Genomic DNA, 24,596 nt, shown 5'->3' on the forward strand with positions numbered 1-24,596 from the left:
TAAATAAAAGATTCAAACTACGGAAGGCACCAACTACTGATAGGCATAGTTAGGAAATGAAAGATTTTAGTAGAGAACAAACAATGTATTTGCCTTAATAGTCATCAAAAGTCATAATATATATAGGAGTTCATAACATCCATTCTTACAAATATTAAAACTCCGCCATTTCTCTCCCCACATCCACCACTGCTGGCGGCTCACCTCCAACTGCGCAACGCTACGCGCTGTTAACATCCAGCTGCCGCTGCCCAACACTACAATGGCAGACAACAATGCAAACTAGCCACAGACTGCACACAGCACAGCCAGTGATTTTTTCATACAGAGCGCTACGTGGCGTTACCAATAAGAAAACACAAACAGCCTACTTACACTGTGAATAATTTCTTTGCGCAGACGAGAGCAATTTGGACGCAAAGGCAATAGGGCGATCATGCGATCCATCTTTGTGTGCAAGCACAGCACCGATCCCGAAATCCGATGCATCTACCATCAACAAAAGGGGTTTCTGGGGATCGAATGGCGTAAGGCAAGTATTGGAAAGCAACGCCGATTTCAACTGGCGAAAGGGGCGTTCGCATTCCGTCGTCCAGACGAACGGAACACCTTTACGGCGTAAGCGATGAAGCGGAGCTGAAATGTAAGAGGCATGGGGAATATATTTATGATAATAGTTGATTTTTCCCAGCACACTCTGTAGCTGCTTCAAATTCTGCGGCGATGGCAAGTCTTGTATGGCACGGAGGTGCTCTGGACTGGGTTGTATGCCTTGGGCATTGATTACATGTCCCAGATATGGTAAATCACGAGCAAAAAACACACATTTGTCCTTCCGCAAGCGAAGACCATTTTGTCGCAAGACCTGAAATAATGTTCTGAGATTGGCTAAATGTTCTTCTTCTGTCTTTCCGGAGATCACAAAATCGTCCAGATAGTTTGCTGCAGTAGGGACCGACGCACAAACAGTTTGCAGATATTGCTGAAACAATGCAGGGGCGGATGCACACCCGAATGGCAGTCGTTTAAATCTATACAAACCAAGATGCGTGTTAACCACCAAAACGCGCTGGGATTCGTCGTCCACTGGTATTTGCAAGTACGCATCTGCTAGGTCCAACTTCGAAAAATATTTACCCGGGCACAGTTTGTCAAAAAGATCTTCCGGGCGGGGTAAAGGAAAAGTTGCAATCACTAGTTGTGGATTCACTGTTGCTTTGAAGTCCACACAAAGTCTAAATCTTCCGGAAGGTTTTGGCAAAATTACTAAGGGTGATGCCCAGAGAGAAGCCTGCACACGTTCAATCACACCATGTGATTCCAAATCGTGTAATGTTCTTGCAACCTCAGCACGCAATACGTGGGGAACATCGCGCGCTCCGAAAAATTTCGGTTGCGCATTGACTTTCAGTTCCAAATGTGCTTGATAGTTCTTAGCGCAACCAAGGCCCAGTGCAAAAATGTCCGCAAATTCTTCACATAGACGAGAAACACTGGCTGAAGGCACAGTCTGGTTCACTGATAGGACCTGATTGACTATAGACAAGTTAAACAACTGAAATAAATCGAAACCAAACAAGTTCACTGCAGAAGCAGAACGAAGTACATAAATTGACACAAGTTTTGTTTGTCCCTTGTATGTTGCAAGAAGGCTGCACTGTCCTAACACAGGGATATTCTGACCAGAATAACTATTTAACGTAACATTTGCGGCACGCAACGGAGGTGTGCCCAGTTGTTTGTACGTGTCTCTATTGATCAATGAAACTGCAGCTCCGGTATCGAGCTGGAATGGTATCACGTTGCCATTTAAGACCAAATCTACAAAAAGTTTATTGTCCTGCTGACGACAAGAGCGACTGTCTCGTGCAACGTGAACAGACACTGGTACAGAATCACTCGCGACTTGACGGGATTTCCTGCGACGTCGACGCACTCTTTTTGTGGGACGAACACAGTCACTGTTAGAGAGAGTGGCACTGGGCGGAGTGGAATTAACTACATGAATGTCCATGGGCGAAGGTTCACGAGCCTGAGTATTAGTGGTTCGATTCCAGCGCGAAGCAAAGGGCCTGGAACGGTTGTGAGTGTCCAATCTGAGCTTTTTCTGGCAAACACTCTGAACATGTCCTTTTTTATTACAGAAAAAGCAAATAGCTTGGCGTGACGGGCAATTCTCACGCGAATGTCTAGTAGCACACCGCGGGCATGACTTTAGCACTAGCCGGCCGTAGTGGCCGTGCCGTTAAAGGCGCTGCAGTCTGGAACAGCAAGACCGCTACGGTCGCAGGTTCGAATCCTGCCTCGGGCATGGATGTTTGTGATGTCCTTAGGTTAGTTAGGTTTAACTAGTTCTAAGTTCTAGGGGACTAATAACCTCAGCAGTTGAGTCCCATAGTGCTCAGAGCCATTTGAACCATTTTTGAACTTTAGCACTGCATTTGCTTGCTGGCGCGGCAAACGTAGCAGAGAGTTTGGCGGCAGCTGCGCTGACGAGTGCGAGGGCTGTTTACTGTTTCGTGCAGCTCGCCCGGCGGGCCGGTTAATGTGACACACAGCTGGCGAAGTTTCAAATGATTCCTGAGCAAAGTCAAGTGTGTCTTGCCTATCCAATATGTCCACCACTTGTTGAAGGGAGGGATTCACTAGTTTCAATATCTGTTCCCTTATACGAACATCAGAAACGTTCTGTGCAATTGCATCACGCACCATAGTATCTGAATAAGGGAGTCCACATTCACACTCAAAAGCACAATCCCTAGTGAGGCCTTGCAAAGTGGCAACCCACTCCCGATTAGTCTGACCGGCCGTACGTTTTGTACGAAAGAGCGTATACCTGTTTGCAACGACATTAACTGATTCTTTGAAATATGCATCTAATGCAGACAAAATTTCGTCGTAGGACAGAGTTGCTACGTCGCGTCGGGGAAACAATTTCACTATCACTCGGTACGTGTGGACGCCTACGGCGGAAAGAAGAAATCGCTGCCGCTCATTACCTTGAATTCTGTAGGCGGCTAGATGGAATCCAAATTGGCGTGACCACACCGTCCAGCTTTCCATTGCCGCATCAAAAGGACGAAAAGCTGGTGCAACTGCATGTTGTGGGTGCGGAAGCGGTGAAGCGGCGGCTGCCGCATCATTTTGCATCGCACGTTGACCCTGGACGAGCTGTCCAAGGGCATCCAATAAGGCCTACGTCTGCTGATTCTGCTGATTCGGACATTACATCTGCAAATTGTGGCGAAGCCATGACACATGTAAATTACAGCAATACGACCGTTAAATCTTCGTCGCCATATGAAGTGTTGGCAGAAGAGCCAACACCGTGTTGCTAGAGGAGGCCAAAATACACGCGTTTAAGCTCACGCGGACTGGCGTGAGGTCTGGAACAGGACAATGTGTTGAGAATTGCAAATAAAGTACGTATATGATGTAATACTTAACTTTAATCCATAATTGGTGTACATCGCTCTTGACGGTACAGGTTTTATAATAAGCTCAATATAACTGGTAATGGCGCCTTGCTAGGTCGTAGCAAATGGCGTAGCTGAAGGCTATGCTAACTATCGTCTCGGCAAATGAGAGCGTATTTTGTCAGTGAACCACTGCTATGAACGTCGGCTGTACAACTGGGGGCGAGTGCTAGTAAGTCTCTCTAGACCTGCCGTGTGGCGGCGCTCGGTCTGCGATCACTGACAATGGCGACACGCGGGTCCAACGTATACTAATGGACCGCGGCCGATTTAAAGGCTGCCACCTAGCAAGTGTGGTGTCTGGCGGTGACACCACAATAAGGTCCAGTGGCAAACGCTACTAGAAAGGCGTTGTGTTTTACGGAGAAATTAGCTGCTGATAATTCCTAGGAGTAGAGACGTAAATGTAACACTGGCGGGGAAAAAGCGCAACACCAAGGAGGACTTGTGCGACATAAACGAAAGTTGGTAGGCGTGTTTCTACATCAGAAAGGTCACATCAATCCAAATTTCGCGCCAGTCGAGTTAGTGGCCCTAGTAGTGCCCGTATGAGGATGCAAGTCAGATTTTGTTTAAATACCCGCTGTAAAGGTCATGAGCGTTAGTTTCCTTTGAAGTTCGACACGGTGAGATCATGTTAGTCAGGAATGCCTTTAAGGAGACAAAGACGCTATTATCAGCACCGCACTGACTTTGAGCGACTTCCTGTTATAGGGTTACGAGAAGCTGGATGTACCTTCTGCAATACTGCATAAACACATGGCAGGGATGTAGCCACTATATTTGTAGATGACTGCTCGCAGCGGTGGTTACGAGCATGTACGGTCACAGGAACACCGGGCTCCGGACGGCCATGTGAAACTACCGAGAGCAGAGACCACTGTATTCGGTGTAAAGCTCTGGCCCTTCGTACTGAATCTGCGGCCACAATTTTAGCTGCAGTTGGCACCACAGTAAACCAACCAACCGCTGCTAATCGGTTACCTCAAAGATACACTATTTCATCAAAAGTATCCGGACACCTGGCTGAAAATGACTTACAAGTTCGTGGCGCCCTCCATCGGCAATGCTGGAATGCAATATGGTGTTGGCCCACCCTTAGCAAATTGTTCAAATGGCTCTGAGCACTGTGGGACTTAAAATCTGAGATCATCAGTCCCCTAGAACATAGAAGTACTTGAGCCTAACTAACCTAAGGACATCACACACATCCATGCCCGAGGCAGGATTCGAACCTGCCACCCTAGCGGTCGCAGGGTTCCAGACTGAATCGTCTAGAACTGCTCGCACCCTTAGCCTTGATGACGCTTCCACTCTCGCAGGCATACGTTCAGTCAGGTGCTGCAAGGTTTCTTGGGGAATGGCAGACCATTCTTCACGGAGTGCTTGCTGCACTGAGGAGTGGTATCGATGTCGGTCGGTGAGGCCTGGCACGAAGTCGGCGTTCCACAACATCCCGAAGGTGTTCTGTAGGATTCAGATCAGGACTCCGTGCAGGCCAAGGCATTACAGGGATGTTATTCTTGTTGTGTTGGCAGAAGTGCCAACACAGTGTTCCTAGTGGAGGCCGAAATGCACGTGTTTTAGCTCACGCAGGCTGGCGTGAGGAGGGAAGAACTATACCGACGTGAGGTCTGGAACATGACAAGGAATTAGAATTCACAAAGCGGACGCAATTAGTTTGATACTTAACTTTAATCCCTTAATGATGAATGTCGCTCTTGACATTATATGAGTCACAATATTATCTGTTCAGAATACATTCTTGAAGAATATGGCGCCTTGCTAGGTCGTAGCAAATGACGTAGCTGAAGGCTATGTTAAACTGTCGTCTCTACAAATGACCATCGCTAGCAAAGTCGGCTGTACAAATGGGGCGAGTGCTAGGGAATCTCTCTAGACTAGACCTGCCGTGTGGCGGCGCTCGGTCTGCAATCACTGATAGTGGCGACACGCTGGTCCGACGCATGCTAACGGACCGCGGCCGATTTAAAGGCTACCACCTAGCAAGTGTGGTGTCTGGCGGTGACACCACAATTCTTTGTAACCACTCCGCCACAGGCCGTGCATTATGAACAGGTGGGCGATCGTGTTGAAAGATGTAATCGCCATCCCCGAATTGCTCTTCAACGGTGGGAAGCACTATAGGCCTGTGTTGTGATAGTGCCACGCAAAACAACAAGGGCTGCAAGCCCTCCTCCATGAAAAACACGACCACACCGTAACACCACCCCTTGCGAATTTTACTGTTGGCACTACGCACGCTGGTAGATGACGTTCACTGGCCGTTCGCCATACCCACACCCTGCCATCGGATCGTCAGATTGTGTACCGTGATTCGTCAATCCACACAACGTTTTTCCACTGTTCAATCGTCCAATGTTTACGCTCCTTACACCAAGCGAGGCGTCGTTAGGCTTTTACCTGCGAGATGTGTGGATTATGACCAGCCGCTCGACTATGAAATCAAAGTTTTCTCACCTCCCGCCGAACTGTAATAGTACCTGATGCAGTTTGGAATTCCTGTGTGATGGTCTGGATAGATATGTGCCTATTAACTTTGGGTCATTCTTCAACTGTCGGCGGTCTCTGCTAGTCAAAAGACGAGGTCGGCATGTACACTTTTGTGCTCGTACGTGTCCCTTCACGTTTCCACTTAACTATCACATCGGAAACGGTGAACCTAGGTGATGGCTCTCGATCTTCCACCATAATCGAGTCCATCAACATGAGGTGGCAAATATGAGAGCCAAGGAGGTGGAAACGTGGGTTCTACTAAACTGCTTGGTAGCTACAACAGGAAATCACAGTTAATTAGCGGGAGTAGAAAAGAAGAAAGTACGTATTTATTACTTAACTTTGGTATAGTCCTTGATCAGTTGGTTGACAGTTATAGAAGACGCGACTAGACAAGCGTCTGTAGAATGACATAATTTACAAGTCACAAATCTTGCAGTGACGGATTAATCTCTCGTAAGCTTGAATGTCGAATCCGGTGAATTTGAAGACTGACTTGGAACGGAGCTACAGAGACTTGATGGCAGCAATGACTGAGCTGCAGGCGATGAGTAACATCGGCGCTGGCTGACCACTGAGCGCGGCCACGAACTGTAGACTGGCACAGCTGCACCGCTCTCCTGCTGCACATGAAGTGGCCTCGCGGCGAGCATAAGTACTGCGACTGGCTGTGTACTGTCTGGCTAGCACTTCCGTTCTTCTGTTCCGCTTATCGAGAGAATCGCAAGCGGCGTATCGATCTCTCAGGCGGCGGTGTGGTCGTATGGCTAACGATATCACACTAGGGATGTTTAGGAGTGAGGAAATCTCGCGCACAGACGTATGACAGAAGTGACACCCAATCACCTGACCACGTTTGAAGGCCGTGAGTTTCGCGGAGCGCCCCATTCTGATCTCTCGCGATGTCCAGTGACCACTGAGGTCGCTGATATGGAGTACCTGGCAGCAGATGGAAGCGCAATGCACTTAATATGAAAAACGTATGTTTTTCGGGGTGTCCGGATACTTTTGATCACATAGTGTAGCTCCGTGCCAGAAGTCCTGTAGCCTGCTTTTCGCTGGCCGCAAACCACCGCTATTTGAGACTTCAGTGGTGTCATAAGAGGGAAGGGTGGAGGCGTCTTGTGTTTTCTGACGAAAGCTGGTTCCGTCTGTGTGCCACTGATGGTCTTGTTGGTTAGAAGGAGAGTAGCTGAGGTCCAGTAACCAAATTGTCTGCGTGCTAGGCACACCGTATCTACACCAGCAGTTACGGTCTGAATTTAATTTCGTATGACAGCTGGACCACTCTCGTGTTAATCCTTCACACATTGACAGCACATTTGTACGTCAGTCTGGTGATTCGGGCCGTTCTGCAGCCATTCATGAACAACATTCCTGGGAGTGTTTTCCAACAGGATAGCACTCGCCCACATACACCTGTTGTAGCCCAACACGCTCTACAGGGTGTCGACATGTTGCCCTGGCATGCTTGATCACCAGATCTGTCTCCAATCGAGCAGATATGGGACATCTTCGGACGGCAGCTCCAGCGTGATCGAAAAACTACATTAACCGTCCCTTTACTATGCTCACCGACCAAGTGCAAAACAGGCACGAAACACGTTAACACACATGCGGCACCTGTACAAGACAACGCATGCACATCTTCACGGCTTGCATTCAAGGTTTTAGACGTTACACCACTCATTAATGTACCAGCATTTCACGTTTGCAGTGGCTTGTCTAGCGCTTTTATTAACGTGTGATCTTGCAGTGTTAATATCTTAAGTACGTTATCCAGACAAACATGTTCCCAGAATTTCATTACTCTACATTAATTATTTGCTGGTGCTACGTTTTGTTTCCGTCAGTATATTTCAGCTGCTTTTCTTACCTTGCAACATCCGCGGAAGAACGGGCAAGGCACCACTTCCCAGACCTGCATAATCGCCTGTCATGTCGTCTGTAATATCGTTGGTCAGGAAGTTTGTCCGTCACATTTCCATCAACCAAACAATCTAGAAAAAAAAAATGGGTCTGAGCACTATGGGACCTAACATCTGTGGTCATCAGTCCCCTAGAACTTAGAACTACTTAAACCTAACTAACCTAAGGACATCACACACATCCATGCCCGAGGCAGGACTCGAACCTGCGACCGTAGCGGTCACGCGGTTTCAGACTGAAGCGCCTAGAACCGCATGGTCACAGCGGCCGGCACAATCTAGAAAGATTCATTACTCATTACGATAGTATGCGGGCCTCGTTTATTACACGCCACTACGAATAGAGGCCTCATTACAGTACACGGTGATTCAAAGTTAGAAAAATGGTTCAAATGGGTCTGAGCACTATGGGACTTAACATCTGAGCTCATCAGTCCCCTAAAACTTAGAACTACTTAAACCTAACTGACCTAAGGACATCAGACACATCCATGCCCGAGGCAGGAATCGAACCTGCGACCGTAGCGGTTGCGCGGTTCCGGACTGAAGCACCTAGAACCGCTCGGCCACCGCGGACGGTTCGAAGTTAAAAAGACGTACTACGCGCTGTCTCCAATCTATTATGTGGTACAAAATGTATTTCAGTGAAGCTTATTATTATTGATGTTGAAATTTTCGCAAAGAGTACTACACTCCCACATTCTGTCTTCATTGTGTCAAGGCAGCAGAAAGCCTTGTCCGACATTTAAATACTACGCTGGTGGCAAGCGGAGGTCGTAAACACAGTTTCACTGCATTCATGTTTGGAAACAACGGCAGTGAACGTCGGAAAGCGGGTGGCCGAGTAGTGTATGTGTTAGTTGCTCATGGTAAGGCGTTTCTAGTGCCCATTCTCTTCTCTGCCGATAACTGTTAATGACTAACAATTTTGTCCTACAAAATGAAATTACTATGCATCGCTTAGCAATCTATTTGGTTCAAAAAAAGTTTAAGTTACGTTATTCTATGAGATCAGAGCTGCTGAAGTTTATTTTTCTTCTTACTTTTCCTCGCTGTAGCTTAATCGAAACTGACCTGTAATTATTAACTGTTTGGTTGTGCAATAGCAACACACTAGATAATGATTCATAATCTCGTCTACACTGCAGTCGACTTTGAGGTAAATAATCATTTCGTAGGTTCCCAGCAAAGGAAACTTACGGTAACCGACGCAAGTAGTGAAAACCATAGTTAATGTACATAAATTTAAGTGTACTGCTGATTCAGTATTGCGACATTTATGGCTTTCAGGGACGTGACAATACTACTGTTATTGCTTATTGGGTGGTTAGTTTCATTGGTGTGATGTAACAAGCCATATTACAGCGACGCACGTGGCACGGAGAGCCATTTCCACAACTATCTCCCTCATTATCCGTGCGAAACGTAATTTCTTATGAGCGTAAATATCGTCAGCTGACGAAATGAACAGCCGCAAGAGATAATTATCACGGTAAGCGTCAGAGTATGTTTGCACGCAAACTAGAGACAATTTGAAAATTATAGTCCATAATAGATAAAAGCTTTCGTGTAGCACCTCTCAGGTCATGTTAATAGTTTCGTTACGTCACGAATAGCATGTAGAGACAGCCTCTCAATTGCTCAAGACTCTCGGTACAATAAATATCTACTTCAATAAAATTCTTCAGGGTATCAGACCGCATCGTCATAATTTAAAATGCGCCAACGTTTCGGCCAGCGTTGCAGCTAGCCTTCATCAGGGCCTTACGTAAGGCCCTGATGAAGGCTAGCTGCAACGCTGGCCGAAACGTTGGCGCATTTTAAATTATGACGATGCGGTCTGTTACCCTGAAGAATTTTATTGAAGAAGACAACGGCCGCGGAAGCCTACGCTTACAATAAATATCTAGTTGAGCCGAAATAGTCTGAAAGACACGACAGATGATAATCTAAACTGAACTGTGCCCGAACAGGCCATGAAGGCACAACGGTACCGACCGGCTGCCATGTCATCCTCAGCCCACAGGCGTCACTGGATGCGGATATGGAGGGGCCATGTGATCAGCATACCGCTCTCCCGGCCGTATGTCAGTTTACGAGACCGGAGCCGCTACTTCTCAGTCAAGCAGCTCCTCAGTTTGCCTCACAAGGGCTGAATACACCCCGCTTGCCAACAGCCCTCGGCAGACCGGATGCTCACCCATCCAAGCGCTAGGACAGCTCGACAGCGCTGATCTTTGCTGATCTGACGTGAACCGTCAAAGATGATAATCATCTATGTAGTATTTCTTAGTACAAGACTAGCGATAGGTACCTATTCAATCAGAATGGAGTTGTTTTTTTATCATAGGCATTTCGAAGGTAGATTTCGTGCATACTTGACCGCCTTTGACAACACGGTTTGACTCTACTGTAAGAGTGTCTTAGTACTAAAGAATAAATACAGGGTGATTTTTTCCACACGGTACAAACTCTGGGGATTGATCGATGGGAGGGTAGGGAACATAAAGGCCCTAATGAACTTACGTCCGGAAATGCATGGTTTCCATGCTAGAGGCCATTTATTCAATCACACTTTGTTACAGAGACTGCGGCCTAGTACGCGCTGTAGCATGCAGCCGCAGTTACAGTATGCATTGTATGAGAATTTTGAGTGAACTAAGTAAACATTAAGATTTGTTTCAAGAAGTGAGTATTTATTGGCTGGCTCTGAGCATTATGGGACTTAACATCTGTGGTCATCAGTCCCCCAGAACTTAGAACTACTTAAACCTAACTAACCTAAGGACATTACACAGATCCATGCCCGAGGCAGGATTCGAACCTGCGACCGTAGCGGTCACGCGATTCCAGACTGAAGCGCCTAGAACCGCACGGCTACACCGGCCGGCCGAGTATTTATTGTTTGGTACTGACGTGGCGACAGTACATGTGACTTTTCGCTATGAAAACAAAGCAAAGCTATTTATCGAAATGCTTTCTTGAATTAGACATTGAAATCATACTTGAAGTGTAGAGCAAACTTCCAGCAGAAAAACAGTCTACTTCACAAAACTAAAAAAAGCGTAATATCCTATGACTGTAGTATCAAAGAGGCACAGTTGCAATCGTTGAACTCATACAAATACCTTGACGTGGAACATGAAATGGAGTGACCACATACACTCACTCGTGGGTAATGCAGGTGGTCAACTTCGATTTATTGGTAGAATACTGGGGAAATGCAGTCAGTCTGCCGATTGCTTACCATTCACTCGTGGTATGGTGGAACCGAAAGTTAATGATTTTTACGGAGTGGCGTGGAGCACTGAAAAAGTTGACTCCAACTGGAAGATAATGAATTTATCGAAACCTGTTTGAATCAAATTTAAATAATGTAAATTTTCTAATAAACAGGTTTGCTTTTTTGTTTATCGTAATTGTAATCATTGTCACTTAATATAAATTTGTAAAGTTTGTCACGTCTGTCTACGTATTGAAACATTCCTGATAGAGAAACACTCTGGCACCGTTATTGTTGTGATTCGACATCATTGTATACATCCTTCCATTCTGCTAGGCCTGCTGCGGTGAGCGGTACTTCACGCTACGTGCCCATATATGTATGACAAAAGTACCTCGTACAAGCTTCACTATTGCACTAAGGCTTTTGACACCGTTCCTCACAAGCGACTTCTGATCAAATTCCGTACCTATGGAGTAACGTCTCAGTTGTGCAACTAAATCCATGAGTTCCTGCCAGAAAGGTCGTAGTAACTGACGGTCGTCATCGACTGAAACAGAAGTAATGTCTAGCGTTCCCCAAGGGAATGTTACAGGCCCTCTGTTGTTCCTGACCTACATAAACGGCTTAGGAGAAAATCTGAGCAGCCCTCTTAGATTGTTTGCAGAGGGTGCTGTCATTTACTGTCTTGTAAAGTCAGCAGGTGATCAAAGACATTTGCAAAATGATTTAACAAGATATCTACACTCCTGGAAATGGAAAAAAGAACACATTGACACCGGTGTGTCAGACCCACCATACTTGCTCCGGACACTGCGAGAGGGCTGTACAAGCAATGATCACACGCACGGCACAGCGGACACACCAGGAACCGCGGTGTTGGCCGTCGAATGGCGCTAGCTGCGCAGCATTTGTGCACCGCCGCCGTCAGTGTCAGCCAGTTTGCCGTGGCATACGGAGCTCCATCGCAGTCTTTAACACTGGTAGCATGCCGCGACAGCGTGGACGTGAACCGTATGTGCAGTTGACGGACTTTGAGCGAGGGCGTATAGTGGGCATGCGGGAGGCCGGGTGGACGTACCGCCGAATTGCTCAACACGTGGGGCGTGAGGTCTCCACAGTACATCGATGTTGTCGCCAGTGGTCGGCGGAAGGTGCACGTGCCCGTCGACCTGGGACCGGACCGCAGCGACGCACGGATGCACGCCAAGACCGTAGGATCCTACGCAGTGCCGTAGGGGACCGCACCGCCACTTCCCAGCAAATTAGGGACACTGTTGCTCCTGGGGTATCGGCGAGGACCATTCGCAACCGTCTCCATGAAGCTGGGCTACGGTCCCGCACACCGTTAGGCCGTCTTCCGCTCACGCCCCAACATCGTGCAGCCCGCCTCCAGTGGTGTCGCGACAGGCGTGAATGGAGGGACGAATGGAGACGTGTCGTCTTCAGCGATGAGAGTCGCTTCTGCCTTGGTGCCAATGATGGTCGTATGCGTGTTTGGCGCCGTGCAGGTGAGCGCCACAATCAGGACTGCATACGACCGAGGCACACAGGGCCAACACCCGGCATCATGGTGTGGGGAGCGATCTCCTACACTGGCCGTACACCACTGGTGATCGTCGAGGGGACACTGAATAGTGCACGGTACATCCAAACCGTCATCGAACCCATCGTTCTACCATTCCTAGACCGGCAAGGGAACTTGCTGTTCCAACAGGACAATGCACGTCCGCATGTATCCCGTGCCACCCAACGTGCTCTCGAAGGTGTAAGTCAACTACCCTGGCCAGCAAGATCTCCGGATCTGTCCCCCATTGAGCATGTTTGGGACTGGATGAAGCGTCGTCTCACGCGGTCTGCACGTCCAGCACGAACGCTGGTCCAACTGAGGCGCCAGGTGGAAATGGCATGGCAAGCCGTTCCACAGGACTACATCCAGCATCCCTACGATCGTCTCCATGGGAGAATAGCAGCCTGCATTGCTGCGAAAGGTGGATATACACTGTACTAGTGCCGACATTGTGCATGCTCTGTTGCCTGTGTCTATGTGCCTGTGGTTCTGTCAGTGTGATCATGTGATGTATCTGACCCCAGGAATGTGTCAATAAAGTTTCCCCTTCCTAGGACAATGAATTCACGGTGTTCTTATTTCAATTTCCAGGAGTGTATATGGTGCGAAAAGTGCCAATTAACTCTAAATTATGACAAACCTGAAGTTATCTACATGAGCACTAAAAGGAATACGCTACATTTTGTTTGCACGATGAATCACACAAATCTAAAGGCTATTATTTCAACTCAGTACTTAGGGATTACAAATACACTTAACTAAAATTGGGACTATAACATACATAATGTTGTAGAGAAATCAAACCAGAGACTACGATTTATTGGTAGAACATTTGCAAAGTGCCACGGGTCTACTAAAGAGACTGCTTACACCAAGCTTGTCCGCCATCTTACGGAGTATTGCCGAGCGGTGTGTGATCCGCGTCAGAAGGGACTGAGGGAGGACGTCAAAAACATCAATGAAGGGCAGCTCGTACTATCGCGAAACACGGGAGACAGTCCCACGGTCATGATACGCGAACTGGTGTGGCAATCATTAAAACAAAGGTGTTTCCCATTGTGGTCCGATCTTTTCTTGAAATTTCGATCACTAACTTTCTCCTCCGATTGCGAACATAGGGAGGATGATCATCATAATAAAATGATAGAAATCAGAGCTCGCGCAGAAAAATTTAAGTGCTCACTTCTTCCGCGTGACGTCCGAGAGCGGCATGGTGGAGAAATAGTTTGAAGGTGGTTCGATGAACCCTCTGCTAGGCACTCAATTGGGAATTGCAGAGAAATCATCTAGATGAGAACACAAGCAACCAACAGTGCAACGTAATATCGCGTGATTATCGGTGTAAGTAACCTAAAACTAAAACGGTTTCACGTTACTGATTTGTTTCCGTTATTATTTGGTACAATTATTGTTAGTAGGCCGTTCCTCACATCGTATTTTGTTTTTGGGGCACCACTACCCCATGAAATTTTCACAACAAGGGGTAGTAAAAAATGAAAATTAACGCAAACATCTAAAACGTATTTCTAGAATGAAATTTTCACTCTACAGCGGAGTGTGCGCTGATATGAAACTTCCTGGCAGATTAAAACTGTATGCCGGACCGAGACTCGAACTCGGGACCTTTGCCATTCGTGGGCAAGTGCTCTACCGACTCAGCTACTACAGCGTCCCCAGTGCTATATTACGAAAAGACTTAAAAAACAGTATTTATAAAGAAGAGACATTTAAAAATTGAATAATATATTTTTATCTTGTAGCCGTAAAATAATAATTTCTCTAAGTTTCGATTCCAAAGAAATAATTTATGACAAAATGGTCTAAAGAGGTGACAAGATACGCTCTTTTGTTAATTTTTTAGTAGTCTTCACTTCTTCTCTTGTCTTGATTGTGTATAGACGGACATCTTGCGAGTGCTGGCAAATGTAAGCATATTTGTATGAGTTAAGCATATAATATACTGATTTAATATTATTGTGCACGTTTAATTTGTAAGAGGTGATCCCAGTTTCATGTCCGCCTTCCTTGAATTAACCTGCATTCAAGTAATTTACAGTTCAACAATCGCAGCGGCCGATGCAGCCAACGACGCCATTACGTGGCGATATTAACTTATGAGAATTTAGCGGAAGCGGAATACTCGCCCGCTATTAACATAATATTAATTTTTCTCCACAGCCGCCCGACGTTGCAGAAAATACGTAGCTTTAAGATTCTTATTTTCAGTACCATAGCCGAGAGCCAGAGCCAGGACTCCGACTACAATACAATGGTTAACGGAGGTAAGAAAAATACTCTCGCGCGTGTGTGGGCCGCAAATGTAATTAATAACTAAAGATTTCTTGCTTTAAAGTGAGATGACTAGCAGAGGAAATTAATATGAAAAGTTTATTACATTGTTCAACTTATATGCTCATGTTTTATGCTCCAGCGAGTCTAATATTCATTAACGTAACAAATAATTTGAGATTAATATTGTTAAAAAGGAGAACTTCAGGAAAGCATTTAATCCTAAATCAAAATTAAATGAACTATCATTTTTATTAAGGCCCACCACGTAAGTCGGCAACAATCAAAAAATAACAACAATAATAATATATTAAATTACGACGGCCGACAGACGCGAGATTGGCGCCGCAACTTTGGGGCCCGATCAAAGAAAATACGAAATTTACTAAATCTGACTCTATTGTAATGAATGTAATTATGTATGTGTATAATTGTTGTAAAATATTAATGCCTATATGAATTCCTTTACATGTACAACAACAAAACCACACCCTGAGGAGAGCTGGGGAAGAAAAAGTGTAGAAAAGAAAAGGGATTACGAGAAAGGAAAATAAAGGTAAGGCCTATTGTGCATGCATCCTATGTAACTCTGTGCAGAATATCGAACCCATGTGCACATGAGATACCTTCGGTGTTTTGTGTATTTATGTGTTTATTTTTGGAGGGGATAATTATTCGTTTTGTGTATTTATATGTTTATTTTTGGAGGGGATAATTATTCGTGTGTGTATCAGTGTTAAAGATTCGTCAGTGGCTTAAAGTGAATTTAGTATGGGTAAGATAGGACAACCTAAAGCATCTGTACCAGAAGAACAAAATTCTGTTGATATGGAAAGTGAGGATCATTTGCAAAACGTAAACGAATCCCAAGCCACCGCCTCGGGTAACATAATTTCCGGAGTGGGGGGCGAGGATCTGTGGACGGTGAATGACGCTCCACAGCGGAATGGGAATAGAGTAACAACCCCACTGCCTGGGCAGGGTTGCCAATCGAGTGCTAGATTAAGCGGGGCACCAGTATGCTCACCGATTGCAGACCCTTTTGCTGAATTTCTGCGTAGGCTCGAAGAAAGAGATAGGGAAAGAGACGAAAAACTGGCTCAGATGCTACATGAGCAGGAGAAAAAATTAACGCAAAAGCTAATTGGGCAAGAGCAGCGCAGTGAAGCGAAGCTAGATAGTATCCAAAGCGAACTTGCCGAGATGCGGGACGCTTGCAAAGAAATCCCCGATCTTGTGCAAAGCTTAGCCGGCGAAATGCAAAAATTACAGATATCGCAGGCTAGGCTTGAAGACAATGTCCAGGCTTTAACCAACCGCGTAGATAATGTGGAGATAGATGCACGGAAAAGTATTGACGCATATTTGGAAGTGCAAGCTCAAAAAGTAGAAAAAGAATTAAATGAATGGCTAGAAGTAAAGGATCGCGAGATATCTGCAAAGATTGAAAGCGACGTAAAAACATCTGTAGAACAAGCGACTGCGGCCGCGAGTGTAAATATTGAGCTAGCGCTGCCGCACTGCACACCGAATTAACACAGATCAAATCCCGTGTGACAGCGGAGTTGCCAAATTGGCAACAGGAGGTCGCGCGGAGACTGTCTGCGTTGGAAAGCAATGTAAACAGTGGCGGACAGATAATGAATCCGACTGCGCGTACTGATTACTATAATAATGCTGACGGTAGGCAGGGTGCGAGTGCGCAACCGCAACCTAATACGAATTATGAGCACGAACAACATGCGATACCTTGTAGCACACATCACGAAGTAATGAATGTCACAGAATGTAGCAATCAGATGTGCAAAAAAGAGGACAATCTAATAAAACACAGGACATTCCAACCCTTCAATAGCGAAAAATGAAATGTCCACCCTGTTGTATTTATTAAGAGCTTCAGGAATGTGTTTCCCAGGACATGGACGGAAAGACAAAGAATACAGTTCGTGGTCTCCTTTATTCAAGGTGACGCGGCACTGTGGGCCACCGACGTGTCCGAAAAATGTCTAACGATGCAACAGTTTGAAGGTGCTTTCTTGCAAAAATTCTGGTCCGATAGCGTCCAAGAAAGACTACGAAAGGAGTTGTACAGTCCAGAAATGTACAATCCTAAGATGGGAACGTTACGCAAATATTTCGCAAAGTATATAAACAAAACCAGGTACTGGGACGAGCCAATGTCCGACCGTGAAGTAATCAGATTAATAAAAATGAAGTTGCCCAGTGAAATTAAAAGATATTTCATCAATGTGCCAGAATACGATATAGAACAATTCATGGAAATAGTGGATTCTGTTGACTTATTGATCGAAGATATGAAAAACGAAAACAAGTGGAACCATGCAGGTTGTAATCAACAAAAAGCCGATTACAATGGCAGCCACAGTAATGGTAGTAACTTAGTACCAAATGGTAACAGGAATAGGCAAGAGCACCGGCAACAGAATCGAGGCACAAACAATGGCAATGGTTATAACGGTAGCGGTTATAATCGTCAAAATCGAAAGAGACATCATAATGGACGAATGACTAATGGATATAATGGTAACGGCAATCCGCAATGGCGGAACATCCGAAACCAGTGGCGTGGTTGTAATGAACCGACACCACAGTGGCAACAAAACACAGCGCCACAATGGAACGCCAACCCAGGTCCATCACAGAACATGTCAGGGAGTTACAACCGACCACAGCCAAAGCAGCCCATACACAATATCAAAATACACCATCGGGGAGGCAGGGCGGCCAACCCAACAGTAGCAACAACAACAACCAGAACCACAATGTGAGGTTAGTGGAAGTGACAGACAACTGTCAACCCACTAATGCTCATCCGTTGAATTAAAGACAGCCACAATACGCTCTCCGTTGTTGGCTGCAGGATGGTGTAGTGAGGGCACATTCACGGATGACAGCCATAAACTTTGTATGCTGAGATACAATGAGGGAATAAAAATAAAAAAGGAACTTATACCGCAGAAGTGTAACCGAACCGACTAAAGTGTTGTGCAGGCTATATTGCAAGCAGATATGTACGGAGCACCAATACAGATAATAATCGATACCGGTGCGTCAACCAATGTCATGAGTGCAAATTTTTACAAGTACTTGAGTCAAAATAATAGAATACCAGTATTGACAGTGAAGAATTGTCGTGTAACAGGTGCAATAGGTGCACAATCTCATATCATAAAGCACCAGGTGCAAGTCGAGTTTACGGTAGGAAATGAAGCGATGAAAAGCTCGTTCCTAGTAGTTAAGGGATTAGGTGTTGCTTGCATCCTGGGGATGGAATTTTTACGCCAGAGGGACGCAAAAATCGACCTCTTGTGCGGGGAAGTAAGCCTTATGAATGGGGGTAGACGTGTAATTTTGCCATTGTTGAGGACACGGGAAGTGCACGGTAAATATTGCCGGAGCTTTCAGTCTAGATTCGAAGGAATACAGGTAATGAATTTATATTCTGACTTAAGTACAAGACAAGCATATTATAAAGAATTTATTACTGAAGACAAAGAGGAAAAAAGGAAACTGATAGCCATGAAAGTCAGCGAGTCAGAACATTTGACTGAAGCACAACAAAACGAATTGACTCAGCTACTTACAGATTATGAGAATGTGTTTTCGGAAAAACCCGGTGTTATCGAGGGCTACACCTATAACATCGAAGTGGTACCTCACGATACTTTCTGTCACGCAAACTACACCATCCCGTGGTCAAAGAAGGAGGCAATTAGGAAGGACACAAGAAAAATACTTACAAAGACTTAAAGACGATCGCTCAGTAGAGCAACTTTTACATATATATCAGTAGTAGGTTAAGTTTATAGTGTATTTTTTCTGTGTGTAAATGTTCAGATTTTAGTGTAACATTTAAAGACAGTGAGGCACACAAGATTAGTGCGATTCAATTTTGTAGATGTTAAGGAATAACAGCATTTTTAAGTAATTGCATTTTGAAGGAAAAAATGAACGTAGGTTTAAGAATATTTTACAAATTTCATTTTTTAAAAAAGCGCTTTAAAAAAAATTCAACAGCATTTAATAATGAAAGAATTTTTCATTAGTGTGTCATGAATATTTTTGAACTGTAGTAGTAATGAAACTTATGGAATTGTTGTTCCATGTATTTATGTCTATACCGATCTTGAAATATGCTCAATCATAATTTACTAAGCAATATGAGTGCAGGGTGTACATCACCCAAGGTACCTCATGTGTTGTGGACAAGGTACAAAGCAAATCAGTAAACGCGACTACCGCTAAGCACTGTTAAAATATATTTCCATCTGTTAAGGCAGAGATTTGCACGAATTTATAGTGTAAACAAAAGTCACAAATTTAACATTAATCTAGGAACTTGCACGCTAGGCCTAGATTATAAAATGTGTACAATAATGCGAGAGGCAAAGTTTTGTAAAGTCGAGCCTGGCTCTGGAGGGCAAGTACGCAATGAGTGGGCAGACATGACATGGGGACTTACCTCAGATGAGACGGAAGTACAATTGTATAGTCAAAAAATCTGAAGGCAAGTACGACTCTAAGTGGAAAATGAAAAGAGATAATTAGTGCGAAAGACTGGTAAAATCCAGCACGAGCCAAAATCCAGTTCAGACTGAATGATATACATTAGTGTTTGTGAACTAATCGAAACAGTTACTTTAAACAGTGTGAAAAACTGTGAAGGTGAAACTGTGATACGGACAGTGAAGTGCTAGTATTGAACGTTCAACAGCGGTGAAGACGCCAAACGCCAATATTACGCACGAAAAACTGTGAATTTAATTATAAATGTGAACTGTTAACGTGAAGTGAACCCACAGTCAATATTTTTGGGACAGATTATAGTTTTAGTGAGCACAATAATGCGAGATTGGAATGCAATGCGTGGACTGTTGCAAAACAGCGACCGCAGAAACGGCGAATGTTTGTGCTAAACTCGTACTGGGACACTCACCAGTGCCTGCGAGTGCGGCGAAAACATAAATAATTTTATCAAGGCAAAAACTGACGTGTAATGGAAACAATGGCGCATCAAAACTGCATTCACGGGAGAAGATCCATGTCATGTATTCTGCAAGACAGTGAGTGGGAAACTGGCGAAAACTTAACAACTGCCGCACTAATAAATGCTTCTTTCGCACTAGCGTAACCATCTGCAGCGGGAAACAAATATTACGTTGATTGTGTGTATGTTTCATGTACTACGTCGGAGATGCGTAGCAGAGCTGACTCCTGCCAACAAGCGCGGGGGGCGGATATCATCCCACTCCGCCACGCCCGGCCGAGACAGAAGCGCATCGCCAACCGTGCAGCCGATCAGCTGATTCTGACGTTCCGCGACGGCGAGAGACACGCTGGCGTCGAGCGGGCGTTGACCTCTCCGCAGCCGCCGCGAACGCCGACCGCCGAACACACCAACCGACGCCGTCGCGAGCTAAACGTCGCGGCGTGGATCATCGACACCGCAATCAATTGTTATAATGACCTCATTTCTTTGCATAGTGCAACAAAAAATATTTGTAATGTACGCACATCCTGTACTCCAATGAGATCCCAGAAACAATTAAGTGAAAGTGACCAAAGCAGTTAGTCTGTCGCTCCGCCGAGGTTTTCCCCAGGGTTTCCCTACGGCCACGCCAAATGGGGAGCGAACAGTTGACACCCCTGGGACTTCAAATATTCCGGACTAACTCGTAATTGTATACCTTTGAACACTGCAAAAGTTGCAACCCTAAAAAGAAGCAGCCAAAATGAAACTAATTGTATTCTATGTTCTTTTGTACATGACTGTATACGTAACCAATTGTATATCATATTGTTATGCAGATAACTTCATCTGTATTACACCTTGTGTGCAACACACCTCAGTAATGACAACGGTTTAAACGTACAATGTGACATATGTAGAGTGTGAAAGAAAAACCTGCGTGTGGACACTGTGGACATGAAAGAGGAAATATTTATGTCAAAAAACACGAACATTTTTTATGACATAAACTTTTCGGGGGCAATAGAGCGTCCCCAGTGCTATATTACGAAAAGACTTAAAAAACAGTATTTATAAAGAAGAGACATTTAAAAATTGAATAATATATTTTTATCTTGTAGCCGTAAAATAATAATTTCTCTAAGTTTCGATTCCAAAGAAATAATTTATGACCAAATGGTCTAAAGAGGTGACCAGACACGCTCTTTTGTTAATTTTTTAGTAGTCTTCACTTCTTCTGTTGTCTTGATTGTGTATAGACGGACATCTTGCGAGTGCTGGCAAATGTAAGCATATTTGTATGAGTTAAGCATATAATATACTGATTTAATATTACTGTGCACTTTTAATTTGTAAGAGGTGATCCCGATTTCATGTCCGCCTTCCTTGAATTAACCTACATTCAAGTAATTTACAGTTCAACAATCGCAGCGGCCGATGCAGCCAATGACGCCGTTACGTGGCGATATTAACTTATGAGAAATTAGCGGAAGCGGAATACTCGCCTGCTATTAACATAATATTAATTTTTCTCCACAGCCGCCCGACGTTGCAGAAAATACGTAGCTTCAAGATTCTTATTTTCATTACCATAGCCGAGAGCCAGAGCCAGGACTCCGACTACATACAATGGTTAACGGAGGTAAGAAAAATACTCTCGCGCGTGTGTGGGCCGCAAATGTAATTAATAACTAAAGATTTCTTGCTTTAAAGTGAACTGACTAGCCGAGGAAATTAATATGAAAAGTTTATTACATTGTTCAACTTATATGCTCATGTTTTAAGATTCAGCGAGTTTAACATTCATTAACGTAACAAATAATTTGAGATTAATATTGTTAAAAAGGAGAACTTTAGGAAAGCATTTAATCGTAAATCAAAATTAAATGAAATATCATTTTTATTAAGGCCCACCACGTAAGTCGGCAACAATCAAAAAATAACAACAATAATAATATATTAAATTACGACGGCCGACGGACGTGAGACTACCCAAGCACGACTCACGGCCCGTCCTCACAGCTTTACTTCTGCCAGTACCTCGTCTCCTACCTTCCAGACTTTACAGAAGCTCTCCTGCGAACCTTGCAGAACTAGCACTCCTGAAAGAAAGGATATTGCGGAGACATGGCTTAGCCACAGCCTGGGGGATGTTTCTAGAATGAAATTTTCACTCTACAGTGGAGTGTGCGCTGATATGAAACTTCCTGGCAGATTAAAACTGTGTGCCGGACCGAGACTCGAACTCGTATCTCATCGTGTACAGCCATCTGTTGATGAACTCGTCGTATCGAAATAGATAAAGGCGTTATTTATGTGAAAGAATAGTATTATTAAAAGTGACTGGTTGCTGTTTTCTACTTTGCAAGACTCAAGATGTATTATTTATTTTCTATTGAGGTTAATTCTAAATGCATTTCATTTATTTCAAAAAATATACGTTGATGTATATTCGCCGCTATATGTGCTCTGAAAGCATCTGTCTTAAAACTTTACAGTAATTCTTCAGATGTCCTCTTCATTCTTGCTTACACAGTAGATATCTCTGGAGCAAGCATTGCGTTCTGCCCTTGTTGTCAACATTACACTGGGATTGTCATGTGATCTCACGATAAAGCTGTTAGGTTGCACTTTCGGCAGAGTTCGAAACTTCCAATTTACAAGTACACGCTGCAGTCTTATCATTTCTGTATTTGTAATTAAATGGTTCAAATGGCTCTGAGCACTATGGAACTTAACTTCTGAGGTCATCAGTCCCCTAGAACTTACAACTACTTAAACCTAACAAATCTAAGGACATCACACACATCCATGCCCGAGGCAGAATTCCAACCTGCGGTTGCGCGGTTCCAGCCTGTAGCACCTAGAACCGCTCGGCCACCCTGGCCGGCATTCGTAATTAACAATGGTGAATACACCATTGTTAATTACGAATGTACGTTTACGGTGAACGTCGGAAAACATTTAGCGCACCGGTTCGGTTGTCTGTTAAAGAGTATCCAGAGCGTGGCAAGGCTTCGCGGTGTGTCTTTGCAAACATTAAAAAAAAAAAAAAGTTGTAGAAATTGAAAGTGTGGAGAATAAAACACGCCAAGGAGAAAGAAGACCACCTGATGAAAGAACTAAAACTATTATTTTAGTAGCAGTAACGCACCGTGCAGATGTCACTAAGAAGCGTCTCGAAAGTACGGGAGGGATCAACCAAACGAGCGCTACATTCTGTCGCATTTCGTCCTCTTCACATTTCGCTGCATCTGCAGCTTCGTGGTAGTTATTTCCAAAACTTGTTACAGTGCGGCGTATCTGTGAATAATTTTGTTTAAGGAAGTAGCATTCTTTACATACCATGGGTAGGTCAATCTGCGGAATATGCACTAATCGTTCATTCAAAATGCACGCTTTGTCAAAGACGAGGATCAAAACAACGCTCTTTGTCTATCAAAGTTTGGTGCGCGTTTTTCAAGACCCTCATCGTTGGTCCCTGTTTTTTGATGGGAATCTATATACACTCAAGTATCTCGAGTTCCTATGATCCACTGGACATAATGCAGTCAGTGAGGTAGTAGCCTTACAGACGTCCCACACATCGTGTAAACGCAATGACAGACCGCCTCAGGAGAAAATTTGAAGAGCGTTGGAAAGGCCATTCAGGATATAAAAAATTTTCTGCACGCTCACCAAATTTGAACCTTCTATACTTCTATCTGTGACGAAAATTAGAACAAGATGTCCATTACCAAACACCGACGGCTCCTGAAGGCGTGAAATGCTTTGTTAACACGGGCCTTTGCTGCTGTTAGCTCCAGATGAAATTCAACGTGTAGCATTGTTTGTCCAGAATCACTTCATGGCGTGCAGCAATTCTCAAGCTCAACATTCAGAGCGCTTGCTACGACAGCCACAATAATGAATACACGAACTGTATCTAGATAATGTGTTGCATTAAATTTGGTGCAATAGGGCAGGCGTTTGTAGAACCTCTTTCTCCTAACGGAGGGACAAAGGTTTTCGGAGCTATTATCTTAATACTATTTGATCAGTTCCTATGTAAGTTATGTCGTTGAAGTTCTTTTTTAGAAGCTTCTATCAAATACCACAAAAAGATAGTACCAATAGGAAAAAAGTCGCCGTCGTAAAAAAAATACTTACGAACTTCGGGAAATTGCCATAGTGTTTGCTGTAACTTGGCGAAAACCGCACTTAGACATGTTTATTCATTTTGGATATATTTGAGGTGGCGTGTCTTAGCTCCACCACACTGTATGTTCTACATGGTGAGTCGTTACGTAGATGCATTCCTCTTCGAGAATGCCGCTACTCCTGCACTCAACACATCTATCAAGGTCAGTTTCCCCGCTACTATCTCTCGTTGCCAGTCAGTAAACTATTTTAATTACGATGTAAACTGGACGATAAATAGCCATGTTGCACGACAAATGTATGCAGAACAGATAAGCCAGCCGGTTTCGCAGCTGAATACCCATTTGGAATTCCTGCGCAACAACTTAGCAAAGGAAAATAAAGCTCATCGGTCGAATAAAGCATTTCTCTTCCTTAAGCATCATAAAAAATGGGAACTCCGCTACGTATCCTGCCGCGAGTT

Source organism: Schistocerca nitens, chromosome 7 (genome assembly GCF_023898315.1).
Source record: "Schistocerca nitens isolate TAMUIC-IGC-003100 chromosome 7, iqSchNite1.1, whole genome shotgun sequence".
NCBI classification, from domain to species: domain Eukaryota; kingdom Metazoa; phylum Arthropoda; class Insecta; order Orthoptera; family Acrididae; genus Schistocerca; species Schistocerca nitens.